Source organism: Benincasa hispida, chromosome 5, assembly GCF_027475165.1.
Source record: "Benincasa hispida cultivar pf3 chromosome 5, pf3_genome.v1.1, whole genome shotgun sequence".
NCBI classification, from domain to species: Eukaryota; Viridiplantae; Streptophyta; class Magnoliopsida; order Cucurbitales; family Cucurbitaceae; genus Benincasa; species Benincasa hispida.
The window spans coordinates 3,015,549-3,022,611 of NC_143482.1; the positions used below are offsets into that span (position 1 = coordinate 3,015,549).

Sequence of the window (7,063 nt, forward strand, 5' to 3'; positions counted from 1 at the left end):
TGGTTTTATGGGTTTTTGTTATTCTATTGAAATATAATGTTTGATTATTTGGACCAAATTTTGGTGGGTTGTTTATGTTTTAGATGTTAATTTTGCTGAGTTGCTTCATTTTATGGATTTTTATTTCTGATTAATAAATTTTCAAGTGTTTAGTTAACAAAAGAGGATTTTATATTAAATCGTGTTTTATTTTATATAATTTGTTAGGTTAAAAAAAAACAATGTCTTCAATCACCTTCCACGATTAAAGATTCTTAAGTTATCTATAAATATCAATTTCATACAAATTTTATAAGTTGTATGAGTTATCTAATTTGAATTATTGTAATATTTTTTTGTAGTTCCAATATTAGCTTATTATAAGTATGGATAAATCATGGATGACAAAAAGTAGATTATCTAAAGAGTTTGAGTTAGGTGTGGAAAACTTCATCAAATTTGGATTTTCCAATACAAACAATACTACTATACGTTGTCCTTGTTTAAAATGTGGAAATTGTCAAAGACATAATAGCAATGATATTAGAGATCATTTATATTTTAATGGAATTGATGAAAGTTATAAGATTTGGTTTTGGCATGGTGAGGAACTTCCTAATTCATCCTCCCATGGAAAATCCTCTGAGTATAGGTATGAAGAGAATGATGTTGGAAATATAAAAGAAATGGTTGAAATTGCTCATGAGCAATATTCAAAAGATCCCAATAGATTTGAAAAGTTGCTTAATAAAACTGAGAAGCCATTGTATGGAGGGTGCAAAAAGTTCACCAAGTTGTCTACATTAGTGAAGTTGTATAACTTAAAAGTTAGACATGGATGGAGTGACATTAGATTCTCAGAACTACTAAAAGAATTAAAGGGTATCTTACTTCTACTAATGACCTATCTACATCAATGTATGAAGCAAAGAAAACATTAGGTACATTAGGAATGGAATATGAAAAGATTCATACATGCCCTAATGATTGTTGCTTCTATCGAAAAGAATATGTCAATGCAATTGGGTATCCTGAATGTAGTGAGTCAAGGTGGAAATATGGTAAAGATACAAATAAGAAGAAGAAAATCCTTGCCAAAATAATGTGGTATTTTCCTTCTATATCACGTTTTCAATGGATGTTTAGAAGTATTGAATGTGCTAAAAACCTGACTTGGCATGCTAATGAGAGAGAAATGGATGATAAATTACGCCATCCTGCAGATTCCCTAGCTTGGAAGTTAGTTGACACCATGTGGCCGGACTTTAATTCTGAACCTAGGAATCTTCGTTTAGCATTGTCAGCATATGGAATAAATCCACATAGTTATATGAGCTCTAAGTATAGTTGTTGGCCAGTTGTGATGCTCATTTATAATCTTCCTCCATGGTTGTGTATGAAAAGAAAGTTTATGATGTTATCAATATTGATTTCAGGTCCAAAACAACCAGGGTATGACATTGGGATAACTTAGAACCATTGATTGATGATTTAAAACTTTTGTAGGAAAGTGGTGTGCAATGTTATGATCCTTATCAAGAGAAACTATTCGACTTAAAGAACAGTTCTATTGTGGACGATCAATGATTTTCCAGCATATGGAAACCTTAGTGGATGTAGTGTAAAAGGTTATAAGGCATGTCCAATTTGTGGAGATAACACAGCTTCATTAAGCCTGAAACATAGGGAAAAAATGGCATACCTTGGCCATCGAAAATGTCTAGCACAAAATCATTCTTTTCGACGTCAAAGAAATCATTTGATGGTCAGAGAGAACTTGGAAGTATTCCAGAATCTTTATCTGGGGAGGTTGTATCTGAAAAAACTAAAGATCTTGATTTTCAAAGAAGAAGAAAAAAAAAAGAACAAAAGAAATATCACAAAAGGAAGTACCAAAGGTTGTTGGAATAGGATGTCTGCTTTTTTCCAACTCCCTTATTGGAAACATCTCCATGTTAGACATTGCTTAGATGTGATGCATATCGAGAAAAATGTTTGCATGAATATCATAGGTACACTTCTTGATATTCCAGGAAAAACAAAAGACAGATTGAATGCTAGACGTGATTTAGTTGATTTAAAAATTCGACCAGAGCTTACACCTACTAATGGGGATAAAAAAGTATTCCTTCCCTCTGCTTGTTATACTCTTACTAGAGAAGAAAAACGTTGTATTTTGAAGACGATATCAGAAATGAAGGTTCCTGAAGGTTACTCCTCAAATGTTAGAAATCTTGTGTCAGTAGAAGATTTAAAACTCAATGGTCTAAAATCTCATGATTGTCATGTGCTCTTACAACAATTGCTCCCCATTACCATTAGATCTGTGCTACCAAAACATATACGATAACTCATCTGTGCATTTTTGTCAATTCTATATGTAACAAAACCCTAGATGTTATATAATTAGAGAAGCTGCAAGAAGACATTGTGATTACATTATATTTATTAGAGAAGTATTTTCCACCCTCATTCTTCACAATAATGGTGCATCTCACAATACACATTGTTAGAGAAGTCAAACTTTGTGGGCCTATATATTTACGATGGATGTATCTCTTTGAAAGGTTCATGAAAGTGATTAAAAACTCTGTGAGGAATAGGCATCGTCCAGAAGGTTGTATTGCTGAAAGTTATATATTAGAAGAAGCTGTTGAATTTGGTTCGGATTTTTTTATGTGGAGTAGATCCTATTGGACTTGGATGTAACAAGTTAAGAGACAATTCAGGCAATTCCAAAATTGGTAGACCATTGTCAAGTGGAGTTCCTTACATACTTGAATGAGATCTCTTATACCAAGCTCATCGATATATCTTGGAGAATACAATTGATGTGCAACCATATATGGAGTAAGTTATTGTGACTTGGATCCATTTATTTCATTAAATACATGAATTTGAAAATGATTATATTTGAACATTTTTCTTTTTCTTCATAAGAAAACATATGATGACATTAAAATAACAAACTCTCAAGTAGATCAAAAAATCAGAAACGAATTCAAGATGAACATAATCGAAGTTTCATATCTTGGTTACGAGAAAAGGTAAAACATTAAATATACTATTTAACATAACATTTTTTCACATTTTAATTATGTAACCTTTTGGTTCCCAGGTTGAAAATGAACATGAAATGAGAGATGTGGAGATATCACATAATTTGAGGTGGATTGCCCATGGTCCCCATCTAATTGTGACTACATACAATAGCTATATTATTAATGGATGTCACTATCACACAAAGTCATATGACGAAAATAAAAGTGTACAAAATAGTGGGGTTAGTTTAATTGTAAAAACAATGCAAGTATCTAGCTCAAAAGATAAAATTCCTATAATTGGAAATATGTCCTTTTATGGGGTGATATAATAGATTTGGGAACTAAATTATAACACGTTTAAGGTTACAAATTTAAATGTGATTGGGTTGAGAACAGTGGTGGCATAAAAACTTATGAGCTTGGTTTTGTGTTAGTTGACTTAAATAGAATAGGCCACAAGAATGATTCTTTCATATTTGCATCCCAAGCAAGACAAGTATTTTATGTTGAGGATCCAAGTGATGGCCGGTGGTCTATTGTTCTTACTCCACCACAAAGAGATTTTGAGGATCAATACAATGATGATGAACTTGGAGATATTGCTCTACATTGTCAAGGAATTCCTAAAGCCATGTTAGATATTGAATCTAGAATTGATTTGGATGAGAACACTTGAACATATGTACGAGTTGATTGTGAAGGTACATGGATTCCTAAAGAGTAAATGTATGGATGGGTTTTCACTTACTAATTAATTTTTATAATTTTGTTGTATCTGACACCTAACTAAACTCTATTCTATTTTCCAGTATAATTCTTACACCATGGAGATGGCAAATGATGAGGACTTGCAACTTGGTTTTGGATAATGTCAATGAAAATATGGAACTGAAGCAAGATGAAATACCAAAAAAAAAGAAAAAAGAAAAGGCGAACGCGAGGACCGACTATTATGCATGAGGTAACAAAAATTAGGAGTGTAGGGGAGAAAAGGTTGGTTGAATATAATGATGATGGAGTATCGATTGGAGACAATGGATATAAGTTAAAATCTTTCATTGGACCTATTGTGCATCATCATATCCCGATTACATATATATCTTGGAAGTGTATACTGACTAACTTAAAGGAAAAACTGTTAAATATTGTTGAGGTATGTATATTTTCCTTTGTGGATATATTATATTAATATTATACTTGAAAAGGAATAATCAACTTTTTTAAATGTTTAGGGTGCTTTCATAATTGATGGTAGAAGTAAAAAGGCTATTCTCAAAACTGAGGCAGTTGCATTTCTTGAATTCAAGTCTTGCTTAATGACACAATATATTATCCTTTTTAAGGATGAACCTTAACTTTTGTTACACCCACCTTTGATGTACTCCCACATAAATGAAACACATCATTGGCAAGAGTTTGTCAAATCGAGATAATCTCTGGAGTTCGAGGTATTAAACTTTTCATTAAGAACATCAATATTTGTCACTTTCTTGTCATTTTTATTTTGAACTATTAAATTTATATAGAAAGTGAGAAATCAACAACAAGCACGAAGAAACAAGAACAAGTATAATCATCGAATGTTCATAAGAGGTTATGCGAATCTTGCTGAGGAAATGGTAAGAATATTCTTAAGTTTAACTATTTTACAAATATTCTTATATCTAACAATATGTTTATTATGCAGAAAAAATCACCTTCGTCCAGCAAATGTGATTTTGGACAAGCTAATATGTGGAAAAAAGCTCGGACAAACAAAAAAGGAGAGTATGACAATGGGGATGTCCAACAAGTCGCCAACCGAATAGTAAGATTACCAATGTTACGTTTGCATGAAATCATTATAATATTTTATATGTGTTATTGAATATATATAATTTCTATTTAGGATGAGATCATAAATAATGAAGATCCACTTTCTAAAAAAATGATTCATCGAATGATATTTTGACTCAAGCCTTGGGTACTCCGGAATATGGTGGACGCATACATGGGGTGGGTGGTTTCATTACACATATTGTTTACTTCCATACAACGAAAAGAGAGGATACACACAAAAAAATATTGATCAAACTGAAACACTTCGTAAGCGCATTAAGAAGTTGGAAGATCAAATTCAAAACACGCCAAGATCTTAGCATGGTAGTTGCTCCAAGAATAAAATCCAAAAGATTGAGGAAGGGAAGAAGGTGAATGAAATGCATTAAGTTTACAACTATTAGTTATAATAATTTTTAACTTGTTTAATTTGTATTGTTATATTTATATCATTAGGAGAAGGAAGTTGTTAGTACATCAACCGCATATGAGGAAGGGAAGAAGGTGAAGGAGATGGAAGCTATTACTGCACAATCGATCTTGAAGGTGAATTGTATTATGAGGTAAATTTACTATTATAAAATTATAACTTGGTGGTTTTAGGAGAAAGTTTTAGAGAATACAGGAAAAGATGAGGAAGTGATTGCTGTTAGTGTACCACCAATCTTGAAGGTGAATTGTACAAGTCCCATGTTCTTCTATCTTATTTAGGAATGAACATTTTACTCATGTTCTATCTTCATTGTACTAGAAAAAAGCTTCAAAGACGATGCCGAAAGAGAATGAAGTTACTAGTGCACCATCTAATTTATCAATATCCTTGAAGTCTCTTCTTAGGTATGCTGAAAAACTAATGGTTGATGGTACTAGTATTTTCTTCCAACTACCTGTTAAGCTCTTTGGTTTTGGCTGAAAGAGTTATATTCTGCGAGAAGATGTGATCGAGTTTTGTAGCATGCAAAAAGTGAAGACTTTATCAATTGTGGCTTATATCGTGTAGTAAATGTTATTTGTTTATGATATATTATCACTTTATTAATTAGTAATAAGTTAATATGCTTGATCTATTATTGTAGGTACCTACACTCGTTCATTGTTGATTCAAATAAAGGGTCGAAGTATATTTTTGTAGATCCATCTCTTACATCAGCGGGCCAAAATACTTGAGAAGTTAGAGCTCGGAAGGTTTGTAGTAGATTAATGGCTTCTGAACACGGTCAATTAGTTATTGCTCCTTATAATCCCAGGTAAGTATAATTAGTTATACTCATGTTCAGAACCTTATACTCATGTTCTATCTTTTCCTGTTTTGTTCCAATGTAGAATTGTGTTGAGATCATTGTATTTGAAGGCTCTTTGTACTCTGTTCAACCTTAATGTAATGAGCTACTATCATGTTCCATACTAATTAGTTGTGTATTTTTTTTAGTAATTATTGATCGTTAATTGTTATCAATGTGTATGATGATGTGGTGTACTATCTTGACTCATTGAGAACAAGTTCACGAGAAGATATCAAATATATAACAAATATGTAAGCTAACTTTGCTTGAGTGTTTTTTTTTTCTTTGTGTAAAGTTTATTTCGTTCTGAATATTATACTATACTATTTGAAGAATGTAGGACAACGACCAGTTTTCAGTCTAAAAAAAATTTGCAAAAAACTCGAAAAACCACATTCTGGAAAATAGTAAAGGTAAGTATAAAATCATTGAAAAAATTAATAGAATGATGTTTATTTAATGCATCTGTATGATATGTGTATTAATTATTGGCTTTGTATTGTAGTGTCCTTTACAAGTGGGAACTGTCGAATGTGGATATTATGTTATGAGATATATGCGAGAAATCGTGACTAAGAGAAGAATATTATCACATATGCGGTATGACTTTAAACTACTTATATATATTGTAGCATAATAGATAGTGTAAATAGTAAATAAACATGTATATTTCACTTTCTATGTTTTATAGATTGATACAAGGAGCTCGTACTCGCAACTTGAATTGGATGAAGTACACGTGAATGGGTTGAATATTTAGGTCGCTATATCTGATGAACTTCCTATAAATTTTGTGTATGTGGCTATATGGGAACGCCCAAAACTTTTTTTGTGTAAATATTTTGTTCAGCCATTATAAGTTATATACTTCAAAGAAATGTGTGGCAGAGGATAGAATTTTAGTCTTGTGATTTTTGGAAAACATAACACATATACACA

General features: G+C 31.7%; 2 pseudogenes; both read left to right on the forward strand.

Moving 5' to 3' along the window:
- The first annotated feature begins 1,672 nt into the window (after positions 1 to 1,672).
- LOC150035843 (uncharacterized) lies at positions 1,673 to 2,764 on the forward strand (annotated as a pseudogene).
- Positions 2,765 to 3,921: 1,157 nt separating this feature from the next.
- LOC150035844 (uncharacterized) lies at positions 3,922 to 5,754 on the forward strand (annotated as a pseudogene).
- Positions 5,755 to 7,063: the final 1,309 nt, after the last annotated feature.